Below are 15,435 nucleotides of genomic sequence, written 5' to 3'. Positions count from 1 at the left end.
ATGTCAGATGATATTGCCATAGACACAGTATGGTTAGCACATAAAGCAGTTATGCGGGGTCTGTTTATTCAACACACCGCTAGGGTGAATAGGGCACGTAAATCTCGTGTAACAATGTTGGAATCCCAATTGAGATCACTTCAATCACAAAATCAAACACAACCATCTACAATTCTACTAACTGAAATTCAAAAAACACAAAAAGATTTAGATGAGTTAAACAACTATAAAACTGAATTGGCTATGAGACGACTTAAACATAATTATTATGAAAAAGGCAATAAAGCAGATTCACTCCTTGCTAATAAGCTAAGACAAACAGTTCTCAAATCTCATATTTCTTTTGTGAAAAATGAATACAATACTAGAGTATATAACCCAAAACATATTGCGGATACATTTGCTACATTTTATGATCATTTGTATAATTTGAAAAAGGATCCTTCAATATTTCACCCACAAGTTAAGGACATACAAGGTTTCTTGGAAACACTGCCTATACCTAAGATCTCTCATGAAAATAGGGAAAGCATAAGCAAATTGATTACCTTGGAAGAGATAGAGGAGGTTATTAAATCTCTCAGTCCTCATAAGGCACCTGGACCTGATGGTTTTTCAAATGCGTATTATAAAACGTTTTGCTCGATTTTAACACCATATCTTCAGCATCTTTTTAATAATTTCTTGACACAAGGGTCTATACCTAAAGAAATGCTAAAAGCTTATATTATAAATATACCAAAACCTGGCAAATCTACTGATGAATGTGCTAATTACAGACCAATATCTCTTTTAAATGTGGATCTAAAAATTTTCGCAAAGGTTTTAGCAAACAGGATAACACCACTATTAACATCTTTAATCCATAATGACCAAGTAGGTTTTATTAAAGGTAGACAAGCATCAGATAACGCAAGAAAACTCATTAATGTCATTCAGATTTCCGAAAAAAAAAAAATTCCATGTGCAATTCTTTCTCTAGACGCTGAAAAAGCATTTGACAGACTAAATTGGCATTATCTTAAAGCAACACTACAAAAATTTGGATTCCCTTCTGTGTTTGTCAGAGCTATAATGGCAATGTACTCTTCCCCAATAGCAAATGTTTTAAATGAAGGATTCGTTTCCAAGGACATTACTATCTCAAATGGAACAAGACAGGGGTGCCCATTGTCCCCGATATTATATGTATTGGCATTAGAGCCTTTAGCTATAAAAATACGTAATTCTGGAGATGTAGTGGGTTTTCCCATACCTGAACGAAACACATTAAAATTGAATTTATTTGCAGATGATATTTTATTAACCATTACTAAACCTCAAAAATCTATCCCTTCATTATTTAATATATTAGAAAACTATGGTAAAATATCATACCATAAAATTAATACTAAAAAAACTCAAGCTATGACATTAAATCTCCCACAAAGTACTATAAATACTCTGAAACAACAATATGATTTTCTCTGGAAAATGCATTATATAGAGTATTTAGGGATAAAACTGACTAATACCATTAAACAAATGATTCCAACGAACCTATCTGAACTGTGGGTAGACATTAAAAAAGACTTTAATTCATGGGTCACTTATAACTTATCCTGGTTGGGTCGAATAGCTGCTTTTAAAATGACAGCTTTTCCAAAATTATTATACATTTTTCGCATGATCCCTCTACATATTTCTAAAGCTACTTTATTAAAGTATCAAAAAGATGTAAACACATTTATTAACCAAGGGAAAAAAAATAGAATAGCAGATAACTTATTAAGAATACCTGTTGATCTGGGTGGACTAGGCCTTCCAGATTTATATATTTTTCATAAAGCAGTACTTTTAGCACAGGCTATTTTGTTACTTTCTCCTCCAGGTCAAATTGGTTGGGTTGATTTAGAGAATGCTATGTTAATTTCTTATAAACCTGAAGAACTGTTATGGCTTCCTAAACATCTTCACCCCAGTGTAAAATTTACTCTGGAAACATCTAATATGGCATTGAAAACATGGGAGTGGACAGCTAGTTTGTGTCCTGATTTATTTAAAATTCAAAAGATTACCCCATTTAAAACACTCAGTTTATTAATTCCTAACATAGATTTATCCATTTGGTATGCAAAAGGCATAAAACAGGTTAATGATTTGTTTCATGGGAATACCTTTTTATCATTTGAACAATTACATCAGATTTGGGATATACCATATAAGCAATTTTATGTATATTTACAAATAAGACATTGTTTATCAATTTATTCAGATCTGTTACAAATAGGTAATAACAATACTTTACTCCTTATAAGTCTCTGCAAGCAAGTGCCCTATATAAGAAAGGCTATTTCGGTTTGTTATTTTTTCCTACAAAAGCAAATGCTTCAAGACAAACTACCTTATATGCTCAAATGGGAGGTAGAACTAGGAATAAATTTTACAAAAGAACAATGGAACAAAAATGTACGTACACTTTCCCAAACATCTAGGTGCGCTAATCACAAAGAAATTAATAAAAAAATATTGTATAGATGGTATCTCACCCCAGAGAAATTACATCATATGTTCCCAAATATTTCTCATCTTTGTTGGAGAGAATGTGGAGAAAAGGGTACTCTAAGTCACATTCTGTGGTATTGCCACAAAATTCAACCATTATGGAATAGAATTTTTTGCTTGTCATCCAAACTACTTCAATTCAATGTTCCAGTCTCACCTGAGATTGCTCTTTTAGGAGCAGTACCTCATGGTATCTCCAGATCTAAATCAAAATTACTGGAATATATACTGTTAGCTACCAAAATTGCCATAGTTAGGAAATGGAAAAACAACACGGGCCCACAATTTTCAGAAATCATCCATATTTTATTAGATATAAAAAACATGGAATACATGTCTCATTCTCTTTCAGATTCAGTGGCTATATATGATCAGGTCTGGGCTCCTATATCCAATATAGCCCTTGAAAAAACTCTTACTTAATCTGGTACTTTTTAACAGGTTATTCTTTCTTTTTGTAGAGTAGTAAGTAAAAAGGAAGGGAAGAGGAATGAAACAGGGATGTATATGCATGTGTAGGTATATGTGTATGTATATTATGCATGTGTATGTAGGGATATATATATGTTTGTATATGGATTTGTGTAAATGGGCCCATGGAGAGACATGTATTTTTTTCCCTAATGAATTTTCTGCATGTATCATATACTATGTGTAGTTATGTTTGCATATCCAATTATAAATGTATGTCTTTGCTACTGTAACAGTGCGATGTATTTTAGTTTTTTTTCCCTTTCATTTTCATGTACTTAACAAGTAGTATTAATAATTGGTTCACAATAAGGTAGAAATAAGGCCAGTGGTTTTTGTTTTTGTTTTCTAAGTCAGGAGTATTTTCTCTTCATATTGTATCCAGCTAATATATTCTTATTTTAATATTCATTAATTTATTATTTTCACGTACTGGAGCCAATTCAATTATTGGAGACCAATTTGGAATTTAATATCAGTTGTAACACATTTCTAATGTATTTTCTTCAACTCAATAGTTTATTGTAAGTTACTATTGTCAATGAAATAAAAACTTCAATAAAAAAAAAAAAAAAAAAAAAAAAAAAAAAACCAAGCTTTGCAGGTATAGATCAATTGAAAATGACATGTTAACTCCGCATTGAAGGTATATATCAAATAAACAGAATCAGACATACAAATCCTCTATTTGTAGGTATACAATAATAATGTATGGAAACAGAGCGTACTAAATACAGATCAACAGAATAACACACACCCAGCTTTGCAGGTATAAATCAATTGGAATTCACATATAAACTCAGCATTAAAGGTATAGGTCACAGGTTGCACACCCCAAAGCCAGCCCTGGTGTCCACATTGCCCACATAGAACCTGATCAGCACCCAGATACACACATATTACAGCCCAGCCTGAGCCAACTTTGTCCCCAAACAGCCCAGTGTAAGACATCTTTGTCGGTAAACTATGTACCCCCTCTCCCTACTATCCACCCCCCTCTCCCACTTCTCACTAGCTACCCCCTCTCCCCATCTACCTCCTTCTTATTATCTGCCCCTTCTCACTATGTACCCCCTTCTCATAATGTACCCCCTCTCCCCCTTCTCACTATCTACCCCTCCCCTACTTCTCATTGTCTATCTCCTCTCACTATGTACCACCTCTCCCCCTTCTTACTATGTAGCCCCCTCTCCCCTTCTCACTATGTAGCCCCCTCTCCCCTTTCTCACTATCTACCACCTCTGCCCCTTCTCACGATCTACCACCTCTGCCCCTTCTCACTGCCTCCCCCTTCTCACTATCTACCACCACTGCCCCTTCTCACTGCCTCCCCCCCTCTGCCCCTTCTCACTGCCTCCCCCTCCTCTGCCCCTTCTCACTATCTACCCCCTCTCCCTCCTTACTTACCTTGTTTACTTATCTTGTTGCTGGAGTCCTGCGCTGGGAGCGTGAGGCATCTGTCTTCCCACTCTACCGTGGTGCGTGCTTCACGTGCGTGGTGTGCGCCGGAATATGACATCATATTCCGGCTCTCAGCATGAAACGCCGGCACCGTGAAGGAGATCGATGCCTTGCGTAGGAGAGTGAGGGGCGCCGAACTTCATGAGCGACCGCTCAGCGCCCCTGTTTCTCCTCCACGTTAAATAAATAAAGTTGGTGGGCAGATCCTCTGACATTGGTGGGCGATCCTGCTGACTTGGCAGGAAACACCCCCATTTAAAGGGGAAATGAGTGGAGAGTGTGAAGACCCAGCTCCTGAGACCTGGAGAATTCGGGTGTTGACCTGGAGAAGCGGTGTTCCCAGGTACGACTCTGAAAAGGGTCAACACTGTCAAGAGTTTCCACCACGAAGTCCAGAGCTGACCCTTTATAATACATAGTTTAAGTTTGAGGTAAGGAGGATTTGAAATCTCACTCCTTAACTATATACAGAGCCACCCAAGATCTTTTGCAGGAGAAGCTTCCTGGGGTGAGAGCTTAATAATGTATATTGAAGACAAGGGATTAAACACAACTCACCTGCCAACTCATCTTTGTGAACATTCTGACCGGCAACATCATCACACTAGAAACATAGCTAAGGGATACCATAGAGAATGTAAAATGTAAGATCCAAGACAAAATGGAAGTCCCTCCAAGTCCCTCCAGAAGAAATTAATGTTTGCAAGTATCTTCCATTTCATGGCTCTCAGTCAATCAGACTATAATATCCAGAAGGAATATACAATCCAGGTGGTTTATCGCTTAAAGGGATCATGTGAATTGTCTTATGTTTTACTTGTGAAAAACCACCATAATGAAAGCAGAACCAAGTAACACTACTAAAAACTTAAATGTAAGATCCAGGGCAAAGAGGCATTTATATAATGGTAAAAGTCCTTGAAATTGGTTTTTCTACTTATACAAAACTTTGAATTATGGATTATACAGGACCAGTGTTGGTCCTTTATAATGAATAGTGAATGAGTGAGTTGAAACCCCAGCTTTGTTGAATAGTCCTTATTATGTGTATGTCTTCAAATCCGGTCCATTTTTAAATGTTACTGACATTGAATAATACAAGTGAATATTTTCTGAGATGATTCATTCCTGTCCTTGCAAGCTGCACCTGTAGAACAGGTTAAAGAGCATGACATATGCAATTTACAGCCATAATTGCAAATACTGATGAGCAGTACATCCCAAAAGGAATCTTCACCATGTCCACACTCATATAAAACTGGATTTACAGACTTCTCCCCGTGCTCCAGATTCCTTGACTGGACAGAAGTGGCGGTTGCAGATGCCCGCCGGAGAGGAGGATCCAGGTCCCCTGCAGTGCTGGATCTTAGTCTTGAAGTCAGATCTCTATTTGAGGTCTGATTAGAAGACGACCTTGAATATAAGATGATGGTTATTTTTCATGTGGAAAAAACCTCGTCTTATAATCGAGCAAATAAGGTAATTCAATTTATTCCTACAGTAAAGTGCCAGGAAACAGATGACCAAACACACACACAGACCAGGACAGGCTCTGCCACACCGACACCCAAACACACACCAGGACAGGCTCTGCCACACCAACATCAAAACACACACCAAGAATGGTTCCGCCACACTGATACCCAAACACACACACATCAGGACAGGCTCTGCCACACCACCACCCAAACACACAAAACAGGACAGGCTCTGCACACCAGCACCCAAACACACACACCAGGACAGGCTCTGTCACACAGACACCCAAACACACACACACCTGGACATTCTCTGCCGCACCGAATCCCAAACACACACACCAGGACAGGCTCTGCCACACTGACACCTAGACACACACACACACACACACACACACACCAGGACATGCTCTGCCACACCGACATCCAGACACACACATCAGGACATGCTCTGCCACACCAACACCGAGACACACACCATGACAGGCTCTGCCACACCGACAGACACACATACCAGGAAAGGCTCTGCCACACCGACACCCAAACACACACCAAGACAGGCTCTGTCACGCTGATACCGAAACACACACACACCAGGACAGGCTCTGCCACACTGATACCCAAACACACACACCAGGACAGGCTCTGCCGCACTGACACCCAAACACACACACCAAGACAGGCTCTGCCACACTGATACCCAAACACACACACCAGGACAGGCTCTGCCACACTGATATCCAAACACACTCACCACCGCTTTGTGGCTTTGCCGGCGCTTTGTGGCTTTGCCACACTGACACCCAAAACACACAACCAGGACAGGCTCTGCCACACCAAAACACACACACAGGGACAGGCTCTGCCACACAAAAACACACACACACCAGGACAGGCTCTGCCACACCGACACCCAAACACACACACCAGGATAGGCTCTGCGACACTGATACCCAAACTCGCACACCAGAACAGCTCTGGCACACTGACATCCAGACACACACACCAGGAGAAACTCCGCCACACTGACACCCAAACACACACACCAGGACAGACTCTGCCACACCTACACCCGCATCAGGATTGGTTAAGCTACACAAAGCATAAAAATGCTTTCCACACTGCTTTGTTGTTTGTGTGTTTGCCCCCTTGTGTATTGATGCCCAGCCAGGTCCCCCTTTAATATGAATGTACTCCCCCACACCCTTGTGTATTGCCCCATGTGCATTTGTGCCCCCAGCCAGCTCCCTTTGTGCATTTATGCCCCACAGCCTTGGGTATTGATTTTTATGTAATGCCCCCAGCCATCCCCTTTTGTACTGGTTAATGTAATGCCCCCCCCCCACTCATGTGTAAACCTAATTATGTGTATGTCTTCAATTGCAGACCATTTTAAAATGTTACTGACATTGAATAACACAAGTGAATATTTTCTGAGATGATTCATTCCTGTCCTTGCAAGCTGCACTGTAGAACAGGTTTAAGAGTATGACATATGCAATTTAAAGCAATAATTGCAAATACTGATGAGCAGTACCTCCCGAAAGGAATCTTCTAGACCTGAAACAACGAATCGATAAAATCGATAATAATCGATAACGGGAATCATCGATAACGATTTCGTTATCGATTAATCGAGTGATCGATTCGTCGATCACTTACCTCCGCCGGCGTTCCCCCGTTTCTGCTGCAGAGCTCTGTAGTGTCTGTCTGCTGGAAGTTACGTAATGACGGATGTGACGCGCGTGTACGATGAAGATTTGAATAAAGTTTTGCGGTTGCACCGTTGTAAGTGGAATGATTCGGTAGCGGAGGTACGTATTGGAGAGAGAGAGAGAGAGAGAGAGAGAGAGAAGAGAGAGAGAGAGAGAGAGAGAGAGAGAGAGAGAGAGAGAGAGAGAGAGAGAGAGAGAGAGAGAGAGAGAGAGAGAGAGAGAGAGAGAGAGAGAGAGAGAGAGAGAGAGAGAGAGAGAGAGAGAGAGAGAGAGAGAGAGAGAGAGAGAGAGAGAGAGAGAGAGAGAGAGAGAGAGAGAGAGAGAGAGAGAGAGAGAGAGAGAGAGAGGAGAGAGAGAGAGAGAGAGAGAGAGAAGAGAGAGAGAGAGAGAGAGAGAGAGGGAGAGAGAGAGAGAGAGAGAGGAGAGAGAGAGAGAGAGAGAGAGAGAGAGAGAGCAGGAGAGAGGAGAGAGAGAGAGAGAGAGAGAGAGAGAGAGAGCGAGAGACCCGAGCGAGAGAGAGAGAGCGAGAGGAGACGAGAGCATATGATTGCCGGGTGGGAAACTGATGGGGCAGTGGGTGGGTGCGGGTTTTATTAATATTTTTTATCCGATTAATCGATTAATCGACAAAAAAATCGGCCGATTAATCGATTATTAAAATAATCGTTAGTTGCAGCCCTAGAATCTTCACCACATACACACCCATGTAAAACTGGATTTACAGTGATGAGTGCCATGTAAACAAATGTCAGTTTATCTTAGTGATCAATAACTTGTTAACTACCGTATTTCTCCATGTATAAGACGCACCTTTTTAGAAAATTTGCGTCTTATAAAGTGGTGGTAGATATATATATATATTTTTTTTTACTAAAAAGGGGACCTGCTGCTTACCTATTTTGCTCAGCAGCGTCTCTTGATCCGCCGCGGTGACAAGTCACGTGAATGCACATCGCATCACATGACTCCGCTCAGTTTCTGTTCCTGCTCGAGGAAGGCAGAGGGGAAACAGCGGCCCCCACGGAAGTCTGCGAGCGGCACCAGAAGATCTGCTGTTCAGGTAAGGTGGGGGAGTAGATGAATTAGTGTGTGTATGTGTGTGTGTTAACATGGATCCGTGTGTAGGGGGCACAGGGAGGCTGAAAATGATGTGCATGTACTGGCTGCCTGAGCATGATAGGAGTACGATTACTAACAATTGCTAGCAGCTAACATCAATCACACTCATATCATGCCCAGGAAGCCAGTACTTTATGTAATTTTTTTTAAAAAAAAATTTGGCCCCCAAAATTAAGGTGCGTCTTATACTGGGGAAATACGGTAAAAATTCTGGAGCCCCACAGAATAGATATGAGAAAAATTGTATTTTGAAAATTTTGACATTTTAGACAAAGAATTGTTATACAATGCTGAGGTACTGTGTCCTCTATACACAGAAACGTAACCACAGAAAGTTCCCATCCAGAGGTCTAATAAATGATATACCATATATAATGCAAAGAAGACTATTTCTTTGAAAATATATGTACAAATCATAGTTAACACTACATTACCAAAACAAACCAATTCAAAATACTAGACGGGTGACAAGGTCTGAAGACGTGGGATAACTCCCAAAGTCCCAGGTTATGCCTTTTTTCAAGGGAGTATCTGGGTAGCTAAGATGCCACTATATACACCCAATACTTTAGAGCAACAAGTATCGTATGGCGCTTCTTCACCCACTGTATCCTCACCTGGTATGGGGCAAGCCCGTCAGGTACTGGTACTGTACCGTGGGAGTGCTTATCTCCCTACCTTCTTAGAGTGGCTTTTGTTTAGCATACACTAATATTTGTATTGCCTACTACATCAGTCTAAAAAGGAAACAGGAAAGAGAAGTTCAGAGAGGTACAGGTTTCCAGACCACCAAGAGATGGACCACTTATCATCAGCACCCATTGTTTCCAGTATAGCTAGGCCACTAGAGCCAGTCCCTCTTTTTTTGGTATGCAATGCAAATCCTGGGGAAAGAAGGGTCATCAATTGTAGACTTAGGGGGTGATACAGTATGTTAGTGGTTTTGGATATTGCAAGCACAAAAGTATATTGCCACTTTCTCTAACTAATATAATATTTTCATGACAAAATACTGTATTTATAAATGTAATTTCCTTCAGCATGCCATTTGACCTAACAATAGACCAGTTGATTGAGAGAATTCACTTCTTTTGTGACAGAAAAGTTTCTGTGTTGTTTTCATGGGCTTAAAACTTTTAAATACAGAACAGCAACTGAATTGGACTTATTAACCAGTGTGAATCATTTTATACAGTGTCTTCATTCACTGTGGATAACCTGTTATTCCTGTTCTGTACTTTTGTAATTTTCATAACCAGCATCTTTCACAAGAAGCCAAATAAGAATTACTATGCAAAAAAACAGGGAGGTACCCTCCATAGAAACCAATCATTTATTTAATTATAGTTGATTAGCTTTAACTGATGAATATTTTAGGACCTATGACTCGGGTACAGAAGAAACATGAACATAGCTAGTCTATTTAATCTGTGATGTCATTGTCACAAAGATATATAAAACCCCCAGGAAGCAGAAGCTCACACTTTATAACGATTACACAGAGGTTATTGTGCCTAGCTGTAAGAGAAGGTAAGGTTATTTGCTAATCTTTATTCACTTTATATCATTGCTCCCTACAAATAGTTTACAACTTTTTGTGATTTAAAACTAATCTGTTTGATTCTACAACCATTGACATTAAATATTTAGTATTTCTTTTGCTACACTTTAAGTACCCTACACACTTTGTTGTGTATATTTGGTATATATAAATGGCACTGGGCAACTTATACTTACATGTCATCTATATAGTAGAGTGCTACTGTAACCATACTGTTATGTCAGAGTGGATCTGTTGTTTTCATGATGTTTTATAGTTTTTAACATCCATACATGAAGCAGAATTACATAGTAAGATCCAAATTTGACTTTTTTTTTCCTTTTAATTTTTATTTTTGTTGTTTTCATAATACATAAAGAGAAATTAGACAACAAGTAAACAATAACATCAACAAAAGAAAGAAAGAATTAACAAATATGGGGTCAAACTATCATCCTTAAAGTCAAATTTGACTTTATAGGTTTACAAAGCTGTCGTGGTTACTAGTATGGCCATATATTTTGATATTTGATGTTTTACACTATTTGTCTGAAAAGAAACGACATTTAGCAATATTTCTTTAACTTTGCTTTTCACTTCTAGCTGAACATGCAGATTTTTGTAAAAACTCTAACTGGCAAGACCATCACTTTAGAGGTGGAACCTTGTGACACCATTGAAAATGTGAAATGCAAGATTCAAGACAAGGAAGGTATCCCTCCAGATCAGCAGAGATTGATCTTTGCCGGCAAGCAATTGGAAGATGGTCGCACCTTGTCAGACTACAACATCCAGAAAGAATCCACATTACACTTGGTGCTGCGTCTGAGAGGAGGCATGCAGATATTTGTGAAAACACTGACAGGAAAGACCATTACTTTGGAGGTTGATCCTTGTGATACCATAGAGAATGTGAAATCTAAAATCCAAGACAAAGAGGGTATCCCTCCAGATCAGCAGAGATTGATCTTTGCTGGCAAGCAGCTGGAAGATGGTCGCACCTTGACTGACTACAACATCCAGAAGGAATCCACTTTGCACTTGGTGCTGCGTCTGAGAGGAGGCATGCAGATTTTTGTGAAAACTCTAACAGGCAAGACCATCACCTTGGAAGTGGAGCCAAGTGACACCATTGAAAATGTGAAATGCAAGATTCAAGATAAGGAGGGTATCCCTCCAGATCAGCAGAGATTGATCTTTGCCGGCAAGCAACTGGAAGATGGTCGCACCCTGTCTGACTACAACATCCAGAAAGAATCCACTTTGCACTTGGTGCTGCGTCTGAGAGGAGGCATGCAGATTTTTGTGAAAACATTGACAGGAAAGACCATTACTTTGGAGGTTGAGCCTAGTGATACCATAGAGAATATGAAATCTAAAATCCAAGATAAAGAGGGTATCCCTCCAGATCAGCAGAGATTGATCTTTGCCGGCAAGCAGCTGGAAGATGGTCGCACCCTGTCTGACTACAACATCCAGAAAGAATCCACTTTGCACTTGGTGCTGCGTCTGAGAGGAGGAATGCAGATATTTGTGAAAACATTGACAGGAAAGACCATTACTTTGGAGGTTGATCCTAGTGATACCATAGAGAATATGAAATCTAAAATCCAAGATAAAGAGGGTATCCCTCCAGATCAGCAGAGACTAATCTTTGCAGGCAAGCAGCTGGAAGATGGTCGCACCTTGTCAGACTACAACATCCAGAAGGAATCCACTTTGCACTTGGTGCTGCGTCTGAGAGGAGGCATGCAGATTTTTGTGAAAACTCTAACAGGCAAGACCATCACCTTGGAAGTGGAGCCAAGTGACACCATTGAAAATGTGAAATGCAAGATTCAAGATAAGGAGGGTATCCCTCCAGATCAGCAGAGATTGATCTTTGCCGGCAAGCAACTGGAAGATGGTCGCACCCTGTCTGACTACAACATCCAGAAAGAATCCACTTTGCACTTGGTGCTGCGTCTGAGAGGAGGCATGCAGATTTTTGTGAAAACATTGACAGGAAAGACCATTACTTTGGAGGTTGAGCCTAGTGATACCATAGAGAATATGAAATCTAAAATCCAAGATAAAGAGGGTATCCCTCCAGATCAGCAGAGATTGATCTTTGCCGGCAAGCAGCTGGAAGATGGTCGCACCCTGTCTGACTACAACATCCAGAAAGAATCCACTTTGCACTTGGTGCTGCGTCTGAGAGGAGGAATGCAGATATTTGTGAAAACATTGACAGGAAAGACCATTACTTTGGAGGTTGATCCTAGTGATACCATAGAGAATATGAAATCTAAAATCCAAGATAAAGAGGGTATCCCTCCAGATCAGCAGAGACTAATCTTTGCAGGCAAGCAGCTGGAAGATGGTCGCACCTTGTCAGACTACAACATCCAGAAGGAATCCACTTTGCACTTGGTGCTGCGTCTGAGAGGAGGCATGCAGATTTTTGTGAAAACTCTAACAGGCAAGACCATCACCTTGGAAGTGGAGCCAAGTGACACCATTGAAAATGTGAAATGCAAGATTCAAGATAAGGAGGGTATCCCTCCAGATCAGCAGAGATTGATCTTTGCCGGCAAGCAACTGGAAGATGGTCGCACCCTGTCTGACTACAACATCCAGAAAGAATCCACTTTGCACTTGGTGCTGCGTCTGAGAGGAGGCATGCAGATATTTGTGAAAACATTGACAGGAAAGACCATTACTTTGGAGGTTGAGCCTAGTGATACCATAGAGAATATGAAATCTAAAATCCAAGATAAAGAGGGTATCCCTCCAGATCAGCAGAGACTAATCTTTGCAGGCAAGCAGCTGGAAGATGGTCGCACCTTGTCGGACTACAACATCCAGAAAGAATCCACACTACATCTTGTTCTTCGATTACGGGGTGGAAAATTGTAAAATCCCTGACAGGCAAGATAATGATTTAGAGCCAAGTCACACCATTAAGCACCTGACCTTAGAGTGTACCTCTCCATTTTAGTAGAGAATGCTAAGCAGCAAATAATCTAATCTGAACCTGCTGTTTAGGCCTAGAAGAGTGAAATGTTATATCTGACTGAGCCAACAACAGACACATTGCATATTTTAAAACAAATATACACATTGGTTTGTATAAATTTTGATGTGTGCTGTTAAGAAATAATTTACTTAGAAAGTAAGAATCTAAATTTTGAATGCCTTTAGTATGTGTAGCATATTATTTGTGTTATGAAAACAATGTATTATGGTTTGATTAAAAATAAAATAAAAGTAGAATGTGTGTTTGTGTGGCATGTTTCCTGGTGCTGAATCCACTGTTGCAGAATAAAAGGGAAGGAAAGTTAATGCATTTAGAAAAGGGAGAAATGCAAAAATATACTGGTAGAGGCAGAAATCCCATATCCTGGGTTGAAAAGGCACAAACTGCGCCTGTCAATGGGTGGCCCTGATCTAGCTGGTTTTAGACTAAGCTGAACATCTTTTTAATAAAAACTGTATTTATATTATTTCAGCAACTTATGAGCAAATAGGCAGAAACCATATAAAGTATTTGAAATAAAAAATAAAACGAAATGTGCAAGGCCAGTCATTGTTTTTGCAATGGTGGTACCAAAATTAATGTCAGATATGGTATTTTGTATTGCAAGTGGCAATGGTAAATGCTTATAATGCATTTGTCCGCTCCTTAACTGTGCCACACCTTCCCTTTTCTCTTTTTCTTCTTTCTCTTTATCCCTCCCTTTTCTTCCTACCTCTCTTTTTCTTTATCTCCCCCTCTCTATTTGATCCCATCTTCTCATTTTCTTTCTTCCTCTCTTCTCTACCCTTTCTTTTCATCTGTTTTCTTTATCTCTCCTCCTCTTTGTCTCCACTTTAACTTTATCGCTTTATCTTTTTTCCCTATCCCTACCCTTTCTGTATACCCCCCTTCTCTTCCTCTCGTTCTCCCACCTCATTTTTACCTCTACCTTTTGTCCCAAGCCCTCCCCTTTCTCTTTTGTCTCCTCTTTTCCCATCTTATTTTATCTCTCTCCTTTCTCTTAATCTAATATCTCCTCTTTCTGTCTCTCTGTTTTTACCATAAGTCTGCCCAGCCTCTAAATACTTTCCTTAGCTCCTGGCCTTATCCTATTACTAGCTTAGCCTTATGCCTATCCCATGCTTGCTGGAAGACTATTCCATGCATCCACTACCCTTTCAGTAAGGTAATATTTCCTGATGTTACTTTTAACCACACAAAGAACTAATCACGAAGGGAGATCTTTGATGCTTATTTGTCCTGTGGGTACTGTGGTGGCTCAGCACGGCATCCTTAGACTTCATTAACCCCTTCACAACAACTGATGTGCCAAATCCCGGTGGCGACAATTGAGGTGTCACGTCATGACTATAAGCAGCATTATAACGCAGTCTACAATCGCTTTCTTCACCCGAATGATGTTGCTGTAACGTCTCAATGTCGAGAATCGAACGTTCCTGCATAATGCATTGTTGAAATGATTAGAAAACTTTCAGAAACCCTACCAGCATTAGAAATAAATACAGGGCCAGTTTAGGCCTCCTTGGAGAAGAAGTTGTTGTGCCTTCATAAGTTTCAACACAAATTTGAAATGTTTCAATGCAATGCAACTCACCTACAAACTCAGTGTTTACTGGTATACCTTATATGATGCAGCATGGAGAAGCATGAGAGAGAATTGTGTAGAGATCTGTGGTGGTGGTACCCAACAAGAGAGGCACCAAAATATAGTTCAAGTTATATGGGTCACTCCCCCAAAAAGATTTGCATTTCCATTGTGCAAATATTTGTTGGTCAGACATCCTGCTTTTATTTCATTCTGTTCCCATAAACCTCCTTTATAAGCAGACCTGGAGGCCATCATTGTGGGCAGTTATGAAATATTTTGGATATGTTTTCCGGTTCATACGCTACAGTGCCCTTATTCTTTATGGCAATGCGGATGCAAACTTAATTCTCTATAGACTTTCATTAGTCAGACTGGTTGACTGGGTGATTAAAATAAAGCTATTCTATTATTTATTATTTACAAGGCAGCCAGGGTATAAATACCGTAGTATGCAGCAAAAATCTGGCTACATTATCAAATTTATTGGCTATTCCTGCGGT

At 40.1% G+C, this 15,435-nt stretch overlaps 1 pseudogene; it reads left to right on the top strand.

Annotated features, from left to right (window-relative positions):
- Positions 1-10,286: 10,286 nt before the first annotated feature.
- Positions 10,287-13,587, top strand: LOC128474618 (polyubiquitin-C-like; annotated as a pseudogene).
- The last annotated feature ends 1,848 nt before the right edge of the window (positions 13,588-15,435 follow it).

Source organism: Spea bombifrons, chromosome 2 (assembly GCF_027358695.1).
Source record: "Spea bombifrons isolate aSpeBom1 chromosome 2, aSpeBom1.2.pri, whole genome shotgun sequence".
Taxonomy (NCBI): domain Eukaryota; kingdom Metazoa; phylum Chordata; class Amphibia; order Anura; family Pelobatidae; genus Spea; species Spea bombifrons.
This window is presented reverse-complemented; position numbering and strand designations above follow the sequence as displayed.